Here is a 12,254-nt window from a genome sequence, read left to right as displayed (position 1 = left end):
TGGGCCTGGAACTCGCTATGTAGAGTGGAATTAAGGCCTGCGCCTGGCAGCCTTTGTCTTCCTGTGTCTGACTTGTTTTATATGTCACCCAGGGATAGCCAAGTGCTCTGAAGAACTGAATTTCCATCACTTCCAAGGCCAAACAGTGCCCTATTGTGCATATATGCCGCTTTAAAGAACCATTTGTCTTTTGATGGATGTTTAGGTTCATTTTGTGTGTTAGCTATTACTTTTTAGGGCCACGACGAGAGTGAAAGTTCAGATGTCTTTCAACATCTCTTCATTTTCTTTACGTATATTCTTAGCAGCAAGTTTTTATTTTTTCTGAGAAACCTTCATGATGTTTTCCGGTGGCTGTGTTAGCATTAGAATGACCTGGGACAAATGCAGGCTCAGAACTAGAGTCTCACTAAAAATCAGCTGCCTGGCCAATGCTTTGCCTTCTTATAGAAGACAACCCAGGTTGCTGGAGGGTGATGAAGTTGTCCCCTCCAGGCGTGGATAGTATTTCCAGCTCTATAAGAGTTTGGAATTAGAGGCAGGGCTGAGGAAATTTTAAATGTTCATACTTTTATATAAAGTTCAAGAAGACTATTGTGTGGGGCTGGTGAGATGGCTCAGTGGTTAAGAGCACTGACTGCTTTTCCAGAGGACCTGGGTTCAATTCCCAGCACCGACATAACAGCTCACAATTGTCCGTAACTGCAGCTCCAGGGAGTCTGACACCCGTGGCGAAACACGAATGCACATATAAAAAACAAGTAAATTTTTTAAAAAAGACACTTGCAGTTACTGAGACACCCTGAGTGTCCCTGGGTTCTGTAATGAAAGGACTGGGCACAGAACAAGGGCAGGGTCAGGGAGATGGCTCAGCCGGATAAGTGCTTGCCATGTAAGTGTGGGTACCTGACTCCCGTCCTTGGCATCTGTGTAAAAAGCTGGACTCTGGGCCGTGCACCTGGCTGTCATCCCAGTGCTGGGAAGGCACAGACTGGGCGACATGATGGTGGTGGTGATACAAAGACATGTATGTGCAAGGGCTCGTTAGCCAGCCACCCTAGCTAAGTCAGTGAGCTCTGGGTTAGTGAGAGGCTCTGACTCAAAATATAAGGTGGAGGGACTGAGGGAGGCACCACACACACACACACACACACACACACACTTTCACACACACACACTCACACACACACACAAACACACACATACTCTTACACACACATACAAACATATACATCATGCGCAGAGTATTACCAGACACACACACACACACTCTTACACACACAGATATACACATCACACACAGAGTATTACCACACACACTCACACACACACTCACACACACACACACAGAGTGAGAGAGAGAACAAAGCTCACCTTACGATTCTACTTAAAAGGTGTAATTAAGTAATTGATTTTAAATTGTGTAAGATTTGATGGGGATTATAAACACCATTGGAATGTTTAAATGAATGGAGAGTCAGTATTATTTATAGATTCAGTTTATTGGATCTATTACTGTTGAGTCAGAGCTTGAAATGATGTTGCTCCTTTAGGATAGACATTTGCAGTGCTCCAAAGGAAAATGGGTTGTATGAAATTTATAACTGTAGCTTAACATTGACGAGGGGGTTTTAACTAGCAACAACATAAATGGGGATGCCTGCTCAACCCGATATCACCAGCCATTGATGAAAGAAACCTGAAATTAGTTATTCTTGCTTCACTTACAGTTATGATTCAAACTTACTAAAGGAGTCACCTCGGGTTTTAAATACACCACGCTCTAGGCCTCGGTTGTTGGATGGTGGTCAAATGCTTGCCTAACATGTATTAACTCTTCTGTTTGGTCCCCAACACTGCAGAAGTATCACGAAAAAAAAATTAAATAAATAAAAATAAAATTTGGTAGCATGCTTGCTTGGCATGGGGTTCATCCCCAGCTGGCACAGACAGGGCACTATGGAACACATCTGTAACCAAGTTCTGGAGAGCTTAAGACAGGAAGATCTCAGAAGTTAGAGGCCATCCTGGTCTTTACATAGAAGTATGAACATTTAGGACTTCCCCAGCCCCACCTCTAATTCTAAACTCTCACAGAGCTAGAAATACTGTCCATCCCTGGAGGGAGCCACTTTGTTACCCTCCAACAACCTGGGTTGTCTTCTCCAAGAAGTAAAGGGAGTGCAAAGACAGTCTAACGTACTCCAGTCCCTGTCAATCAAAATCACTGTGCATTTCCTCCTCTACACATTCCTTCAGCCTGTCCCCAAGAGGGCACTGTTCTTTCTTTCTTAGATTAGCTGTGGGGAGCCACTCTTCAAAAAAAGCTGAGGACAGGCTGTGGGAAGTCACTGCCTCATCCCTGAAGACACTTAAAGTCTTGGTTTTGCATCTGGGTGCTGTTTGCAACAAGAAATACACACACACACACACACACACACACACACATACACACGGAGGGGGTAATCTCCTCAGCCACAGGGGTTGGCAGAAAGCTGACCACAATTGACAGGGTCTGAAATGCATCTCCAATGTCTCCTGCTCTGCAATTTTGTTCACTTCAACGCCTGGTCCTAGAGGAGACTACCTATTGCTGCACAGACACCGTTACCATTTCTTGTCAACATCACACAAAAAGCCTGTAAGAACTATGGCTGTCATCTAAAGGGCTGAGTATCATTCAGTTTTTAATATTGTATCAGTTGGAAGCCTAATGGGATGTCAGAGTAGACACAGTTATCTGACTGGAGTAATTAGAAATGGCAAGACATATTTAAGCCAAGGGGTTAAACATCCCCTGAAGAGAATTGGGATGGTAACAGTGGTGTGCTGGATATCACTCCGTCATCAAAGACTCCTCAGCTACACATACCCTGAACACAAAAATCTCACACAGCATGTCTAAAGGATCCACCAGACACAGGAGACAAGCAGTGTCCACTTGCTGGGGAGAGACATCGTGATCACAGCAACTCTTAGAAAGGAAAACATTTCACTGGGGCTGGCTTACAGTTCAGAGGCTCAGTCCATCACCTTCATGGTGAGACGACATGGTGGGCTGCAGGCAGATGTGGTGCTGGAGAGGAAGCTGAGAGTCCTACACTTGCGGGCAACAGGAAGTGGTCTGTCTCACCTGGTGTGGCTTGAGCATATGAGGCCTCAAAGTCCACCCCCACAGTGACACACTTCCTCCAACAAGGCCACACCTACTCAACGAGCCACTCCCAATGAGCTTATGGGGGCCAGTTACATTCAAACCATCACCCGCAGGGAGAACCTGCAGGCATTTAAAAATGTACCTGGCACTGGCCTACTCTCCCCATGCCAGCTGGTGACAGAGCAAGGACTAGGACCCCAAATTGTCAACTCTCCAGTGCCCTCTGGTCTAGGGTACTGATTTCAGTTCATGTGACAGAAGGGAAATTAAGGAACATAGATTCCAAATAAACAGGGCTGGGGCTGAGTAAAAAGGTACTTCTCCTTAAGGTTGGCTCAATGTGGCCTATGTCAGTTATATAAACAAGAAAGAGGTAATACCCAAGGCATACATGCATGAAGAGTTTTCACACACACACACACACACACACACACACACACACACACACACACACACATAGAGCACCCATATCTTTTATAAGGACTATGCTGTTATGATTGACATGAGACACACACAGACCCAATTAAGTTTCAAAAGCAATGTAAGGATTCCCCAGTCATTTGCTTAATTTGTTAAAAACTATCAACAAGACTGTTCTTTTAAACTGTAATTGACCTCCAGCTACTTTCCCTCATAAATGGGTTTTCTCACAAGACTTCCTTGTGATGGATGGAATTGGAAGGTGTCTGAGATCAAGGAAACAGTAGCGTTGAAGACTCAGGAGTGTGCTGGAGCTTCCGGTCAGGCCTCCTGCTTCTGGAGTGACAGAGAAGGAAGGGCCTCACTCCTTGTTGTCACAGCACACACAGAGGCAGGGGTGGTGCCTTTCTGTGTGACCCCCACCCAGGAACGATGATTTGCATGGTTAACCATTGGCTGCTCAGGGAGTTGTCCAGGTGCAGAGGTCATGCCTGGGCTGGTGTTGGATGGAAGGAGTGCCCTGTGGATATGGAATCTACCCTCTACCATCGTCTCAGTCCTCGAAGAACTTTCTTCCTGTGCCATACAGAGAAGTGAAAGCCAGTGTTCTGTGATTCCCTGAGGAAATTGCAGTGGTGTCTATCTGGTTCGCCTCAATGTATTTTCTTTCTCTCGAGGATTTTGACCCCAATGATGACTCTTTGGTTACTAATTTTATTGCTTCACTCAGGGTGTGTGTGTGTGTGTGTGTTTATTCTGCCTTCTGCCTTTATGGTTGTATTTGTTGTGGGACTCTGCCTTCCATGTATGGCTTGACAGTTGCCATCTTGAAATGAGAACGCCTGTGATTTCCACATGAGCAGGAGGGCAATGAGGATCATAGACAGTGCCATCCCTAGGGCTTTATAAGGGTTAAAAGCTGCTTAGCAGTTGGGGAACACTTCTTTGGTGCAGCAGCTTCAAGCAAACTGTCCTGGAGCCAGTAAGTAACCCACTCCCCACTTTCTCCTTACACGAGCCAGACCCGGGGAGGACAATATATTCTGCCGCCCCCTTTACTTGGGGCGAGTAAAAATAGAACGCCCCTACGGTGTGTTTTGGGGAGAGGTAATGTGTATGATAAAATTTTTTTTTGTGTGGTAAATATTGCCAACTCGATGGGACCCGCAGTCATCTAGGAGGCAAGTTGCTGAGCATGCCTGGGAGGGACTGTCTATGTTAGCTTCGTTGCGATGGGAAGACACTCTCTACATGGTTGGTGTCATTCCATGGCATGGGGTCATGGACTGAATAACAAGGAGAAAGCAAGCTCAGCACCAGCAGTCATCACTCTCTGCTTCCTGACTATGGCGTAGTGTGAGCAGCTGCTCTAAGCCCCTGCTACCATGGCTCCCCGATCATGACCCCCGATCATGACCCCCGATCATGACGGACTGTGATTCCGAATAACCTCTGCCTTCCTTATGTTGCGCTTGTCGGGTACATTGTTGCCAGCAGGAAGTGAGTGACTAATACAGTGTGATACAAGTTCCTCCCCATTTGTCATCCTGAAAGAAAAATAACCCCACTGCCAGAAGCCTGCACCATGGCAAGGGGCAGGCGACGTCAGGCGACGTCCTCTATCTGCTTCCTGTAATAAGGCTTTCCCGCCAGGCTTGTCTTCTCAGCTCCTCTGATCTATTTGACATGGACACTTTTGACAATGTAGCCACATATTCCCATCAGGCTCTGAGTGCATTCCTAGCACTGGTCTCTGGGGGGTGGTGGTGGTGGGAACCATTCTTCCTGGCTGCTGAACATCTGGGAGTGAACATCTGGGAGTGTGGCTGTAGCAGCACGAGAGGGCTCTGTAGAGAGGTCAGGGGTTAGCTCTGACAAACCCACTGGCATAAAACATAGGTTCATGTCATTGAAAGCCCGGCGAGAGGAAGAACTCCCATAAATAACCCACTCCTGAGATCTGGCTGTTGCTGCGTCTAAGGAAATGGTTTCCATAGGAAACAATAATACAAATAGTGTTATTTTTAAAGCTGGAAGGAATGACACTTCGGTGTCATCCAGATTTCAAAATAATTTAAAATAGCAGAGGAAATGTTTGGCTATTCGGCTATTCATAGTGTCTCTTGTGATGTCCCTCCTCCTGTGACCAAATGGAGACGAGATGGCCCTCTGCATGTGCTTGGGAGACACAGAGACACTTCCAGCCTCTCCAGGCCACCACCGTGGACTCTGACTCTAACCAGATGTCTCCATTCCTTCTCTGTTGAGCGTTTCCAACCTTGAGCTGTGGAGGTTTCTTTTAGCAGATTGCATTAACAAACTAACACTTGGGCTTTTATTCCCATAGGAAATCATTTGCCTTTAATGAGGAAAATTTCTCTTTGTGGTACATCTTAAATGTCCCTCTCTGTGTGTATGTATACATACATACATGCATATCTATATCTATCTACTTAGCTATCTATCATCTATCTTTGTATACACATACACACACATACGGAGAGGGTGGAGTTGTTTAGGCAGTCTTAGAATGTATCCCAGGCTAGCTCGAAACTATGTTGCTCAGGCTGTCCTCCAACTGATAGCAATCCTATTTCTTCAGACTCAAGAGTCCTGGGATTACAGTCACAGCTCTCTCTCTCTCTCTCTCTCTCTCTCTCTCTCTCTCTCTCTCTCTCTCTCTCTCCAATTACTTTGTTTCAGTTAGAGCTACAGATGCCATAAGAGAAACACTTAGAGGAAGTGGATCATCTTTGGGTACTAGGCAGTAGGAAAATGCCTGGGCAAATGGGCTTGCCCATGGGTGATCAGAGAAGGTGAGAGGCGGAGTCACTGCTAGCAGGTGTGGAATTGACAGCCCTAATCACTCTGTTCTTCTTTAGGGAGTTGTTGTAGTTCGTGCTAAAGTCCTGGGAAGGAAATGGTTTACTTGGCTTATGCTTCCAGGTCACAGTCCATGGCGAAGGGGACTCAGGGTAGGAGCTTAGGCAGGAACTAAGTCAGAAACCATGGAGGAGAATGGTTCACTGGTTCACTCACTGACTCACACTCAAAGACTGGCTTCTTTATTCAGCCTAGCGGATGGTACCTGCCCACAGGTGTCCCTACCTAGCGGATGGTACCTGCCCACATTCATTCTCAATCAAGGCAGTCTTTTGCAGACAAGATCACAGGTCATTCTCATCTGGGAAATCCCTCAAGTGAGGCTCTCTCTTCCGGGGTGACTCTAGGTGGCGTCCAAAAAAAAAAAAAAAAAAAAAAAAAAGACAATAAAAGCTAACCAGGACAAGAGACAGAGGATTTTCAAACCTGATGCAGTTGACAGTACGTGGAGGTGAATTCTACTACTGTCTGCAGCATGAGACAGCCATACTCAGAAGGGTCCTGGGGTGAATTCTGCCGGCCTGAGATAATACCCAACCCCCCAACAGCTTGTCAGCTCCTAGAGCCAGGTTATCCTTGCCAGAGCCACTAACACTTAGGGTTGCTTTATCCTCTGAGAATATCCAGTGCTGAGTACTGTTAAGGTATTTCAGTGAACCGAGGGAAATAAAAGATTATAGGAATAAAAGGATGGGGTACCAGTGATGCTTTGCTCTTCCGGGAAGGTTTGAAAAGAGCTGGGAATGAATAACGAAGGTTGGATGAAAGCTATAGATTTTTATGGGAAAAGGCATTCCCCCCTCCACCCTTTAATATAGAACTTTGAAGCTGTCTCCTTTGAGAAATTTTCCAGTTGGCCCAGACCAGTGTGAACACTGGCCTGGCTTCCCCAGCACCCCGATATTGCCCTTAAGTGGTGTGTGTGATGTCAAGTGAATGGCAGGGCTGCCTCTGCCTCAGCTTCCACGTCGGTGGAAAGATTTGGTTCAGTTATTTGGGTAGGATCAAGAGTGAAAAGGGAGGGTGGAGGAAGAGACAGATGAGCAGGCGAAAGCAGGCACTGCTCTTGCAAAGGACCCCGGTCTGGTTCCCAGAACCCATGGCAGGCAGCTCACAGTGGCCTGGAACTCTAGCTTTAGGTGATCTGATGCCTCTGGGGTCCTCAGGCACTGTACTCATTAACACACACACACACACACACACACACACACACACACACAAATATTTTTAAAAAGAGTAAAAGGAAGAGAGTGATAATCTCTACTTTGAATTATGTAAAGGTTTAACAAAACAAGTCGGCCGGTTAATGGTGGTGCACACCTTTAATCCCAGTGCTCAGGAGGCAGAGGCAGGTGGGTCTCTGTGAGTTCCCAGCCAGCCTGGTCTACAGAGCTACACAGAGAAACCCTGTCTCAAAAACAAACAAGAAAGAAAACAAACACCAAAAAAACGAGTCAAGTGAATGTGGAGGTATATGGGAAAGTATGGTGTGCTTTTTCAGAACTAGCCAGAGAAGGGGAAGAGAAAAACAAGCAGGTCTGGCCCACTTCCCAAGCCTCCTCCCCCACACCCTCCGTTCTGATTAGTTTTCACTGTGTCCTTATCCTAAGGTTGCTGGGCTAGAGGTTAGAGAACCAGACAAGGAAGCAGGTTCTGCAGTGGCCAGATGAGTTTCTTTCTTGTCTCTTTAGAGCAGCCTCTCAACAGCAAATTGTATCAGTAGCTGTCATTGCGAAGGAGCTGCTCAGTGATTTCACTGTCAAGGCCGCGGGTTATGGAAACAGCTTTCCCATTAAGCAGAGACCACCGGCTAATTGACAGATTGAACTAGGATGGGGCCGAGAACGTCTTCGGCAAAGCGCACCAGCGCACGTTGCTAAGGCGCTCCTCCTAGGGTTTCTAGGGCAACCACCATCCCTACAACCTATAAGGCTATTCCTAGCCTGATGAAGACAATGGGCTTCTGTACCTGAAGGTCTCCTATTCTGCTCACTTCCACGGCTTCCCTGCTGCACTTTCTTTCCCTAAACCCCCAACTGCCTGCCTCTCAAACCCCCCCCCCCCCCCGTCCTTCCAGTTCACAGAGGGCGGTGTGACTTTCTGGTGGCCACATGCGACACTCCTGCCAGCTTCCACATGGCCCTTCTCCGCAGCGTTGAGCAGGGTTTAACACCCTGTTCCCTTCAAAGCCTTGCCCTTTCTCTGCTTCCTTAGAGCTCTGCTCTGGCATCTTCTCTCCCTGACTGATGACTTCGTTGGGTTTGCTGGCTTCTGTCCCTTCAATGTCATCGTTGCCCGAGGTTCTGCCCTGAGCGCATTCTATCACTGCTCTTTATATTCATTCCTATCAAGTCCATGTGTTTGCATGTATGTTAAAATCATAGGCCAAGCTGGGTATGATGGTCATTCCTCAAAGGCAGATGGATGTCTGTAAATTCAGGGCAAGCCTGGTCTCTTAAAATAACAACAAAAATATTGAGCCAACCACACTACAGCTATATTTTGAAAGGTTAAAACATGCAGGCACAAAATTGTAAACCTAATGTCAGTCATTTATACATGAACAATTGTGTAAACTGATAAAGAGTATGCCATTCTATGCATATGTAGCAGTCAGCTTTTTATTTCTAACTTTTGATTTATTGAGACAGTGTCTCACCATGTAACTTTCCTGGTCTAGTGCTCCCTAGGTAGACCAGGCTAGCCTCAAACCTGCCTGTGCCTCCTGAGTGCAGAGAAGAGCATCTGGGAAGGCTCACAGTATTCATGAATAACCACTCCATATTTGCTCAAACCTTATGGCTCACTCTATTTATAACAAAACAACTGTTGTATGTCATAGTATGAGTACAGGCCTCCTCTAGACGCACAGAATTAGGCCTGAAAGGACTTCACTGATTTCAAGATCAGACGTGTCAGAAGGAAATTTCCCTTACATTAGTGGTTTGCAGAGGGTGAATTTTTTCGTCTGAGACAACAGTGTTTGAAAACATTTTTACTCTTTTCAAAACAAATTGGGGTATGAAAATAAAGGCATAATCTTTTTTTAATGAAGAAACATTGCTGGGATTTAAAAGCCTTGGATAATAATATAATAAAAATACAGTGATCTTCCCTCTACCCACTATGCATCTTAAAAACAAACAAACCATTACATTCAATTTAAAATTCTAATCCTTTTTTCATCTTCTTCTCCTCCAGCCTTGCAGAAATAGAAAATAGTCAGACTTTTATATTCAGCATCCCTTTAATTTTTTTCAGATTTCAGCATGTGTGTATTTAACCATAAACAATATACCCTGTTATGATTAATATAAAATAGCATAATATATAACCTCCAGAAAAGTCCCTCATTTTATTGAATGTTATTGAAAAATTCTTACACTAAAAATTACTTTGTTTCACTCATATACTGTTATACTACATAAACTAGCCATCATTTTCTTTATGTATAGTCTCCTACAAATGGACATATGAGCTGTTTCTAGATTTGATTTTTCTTTTTGTACTGTTGGAAACATGGTCCAGGTAGCCTTGGGCATGTCTTCCTACACAGAGTATTCTATAATGTTCAGGGGCACCTCAGCTCCACTTCCGCACCAGCCTTTGGCATTGTTTAGCTGTGGTTTTGCCTCCTCACCAAATGTTCGGCAAGGCAGTGGGGAGGAGGTCTGAGGAAATCATTCTTAGTCAGTCCAAGCTGCTGTCATGACATATCATAAACCAAGTGGCTTACGGAACATTTTTCCTCACAGTTCTGGAACCTAGTAGATGCCCAGGACCTAGGAACCAAACTATTTGGTTCCTGGCAAGGGCTGTCTTCCTGGTTCTCAAGCAGTCAACTAGTCATTGCATCTTGCATGTATGGGAGCTCATACAGGAATATAGGTCTAGAAATGGTTATGAACTATGCTTTCTCATATTTCTTGTTATGTTACTAGTCCTATTCATGGGACCCCACCTCATGACATAACTTACTTCCCAAATAACTTCATTATATATGATATCCATTCATTATATATTATAGTCACCAAAAGACTGTTCATTATATTAGGATGAGATCTTCAACATATGAACTTGGAAAGGAAGGACAGAGATGTTCAACTCATAGCTCTTATCCAAAGCCTAAACTGTGCAAATGACGCCCTTTAGTAGACATTTAAAAGCCATGTATTTAATTATAAATTCACACACAACAAAGAATCTTGTTCAGGGGTTGTATTTGGATGCACATTGAATAAAAGTGACAAAGAATTCATTTTCCGTGTTAAATTATACTCAGAAAACTTTGAGTATAAAAAGGATCATATAGATTAAATTTGAATTTGGCAAAAAAAAAAAAAAAAAAAAAAAAGTAAAGCTTGGATAAGTCAGCACTGTTCCCTTCCAATTCCAATTTAACTGCCAACTTTTACTCTGATTTGATGTTAGAGCTATGCTTCAAGGGCTAGTGCTAGCTTCAGATCCTCTAAGCATCCAAACAGGAAGCTGGCACAAGGCCCCTCCCCTCAGGATGATCAAGAAGGGTCTCCTGGAAGGGAAGTGGCCTGAGGAAGCCTACTGATCCATCCACAAGAGGAAAGTCAATGTGGAAGCTTCCTGGTATGGCGCAGTGGAGGATAGATCCACAGGGCAGTTGTAAAGTCTGTCATGTGACCCTACTGCAGGCCAGGAAAGTAACTGCATACAAGCCCCCCACCCCCACCCCATGTAAACAGAAAACAGAATGCAGTATAAGACTCAGCTGCTTTTGGATGTTGTGTAGCAGCGGAGAGCGAGATGAATTTTCTTTGGCGGTTTTCTAGACCTCGGTGCAAGGAAAAGGAACCCTGGCCCCCTCGAGGCATTCAGCGAGCTCCAGAGGACAGCACTCTAGGGCTAAGTTACTGTAGCTTCAGGGTGAGGCAGACATGCTCAGGCAGCTGCAGTCACTTCATCCAAGACAGTCAGCTCAGCCGAGGACAGGCTGGTTTTCATGACAGTCCGGGGCTGGCTGGCCTGTGTTTGGTCCAGTAGTGAGGCAGCATATCAGACAGGGAGCAGCTAGGAGGAAGCAGCTCACCTTGTAGCCTGGAAGCAAAGGGAAAGGGCAAAGGGAAAGGAGGGGCCCCAAGTTCCCAGGATTCCTGTACTCCTTTCAAGGACACACCCACCTGCTATGACTAGCTTTTAATGTATTTATTTTTTCTACCAGGCTCCATCTCTTAAAGATGTATGCCCTCCTCCCCCAGTGCCTCTAGTCAGTGACCAGGTCCTCAGTATATGGGCCTCTGGGGTGAAGGGACCAGCCGCCCCATCCCTACCCCCCACTTTAGCAGCCATGACAGACTGCAGGAAAGACAGGTAGGCCTCTGACTCAGCACATGTCTGACCTTGCTGGGCCTGCCCTAGCCACTAGGAGAGCAGACATCCTCCAGGCAAGGAACCAATCAGAAGTTAGCTGGTGGGACTCGGGGCTTGCTTTCCGGCATAGGCACAACAGTGCATAAGAAGGGCTGTTTGTGGCCTTCGAGGACTGACCCCACGCCACATCCTAAAGATCTCCTAAAGCCCCCCCCCCAAGCCTCCAGGACAGTGTCACCCCCTGGGGGCAAGGTGAGCCCATGGGAAACTTTTCAGGCTCAAACCCAAACACTCAGAAATGTGCAGTTGTCTCTCAGTATTCAGCTTTCAATCAATTCCTCATATTTAGAGACCAAAGGAGAAAGTGAATCGTGTCAACAGGTGAGGACAACATCTGGGAACAGTCAAACACCCAAACACAAACTCCCAGCAAACCCAGAAATAGAAGGCA

Source organism: Phodopus roborovskii, unplaced genomic scaffold, assembly GCF_943737965.1.
Source record: "Phodopus roborovskii unplaced genomic scaffold, PHOROB, whole genome shotgun sequence".
Classification (NCBI taxonomy): domain Eukaryota; kingdom Metazoa; phylum Chordata; class Mammalia; order Rodentia; family Cricetidae; genus Phodopus; species Phodopus roborovskii.
The sequence above is the reverse complement of the archived record's forward strand: the minus strand, read 5'-3'. Positions refer to the sequence as shown.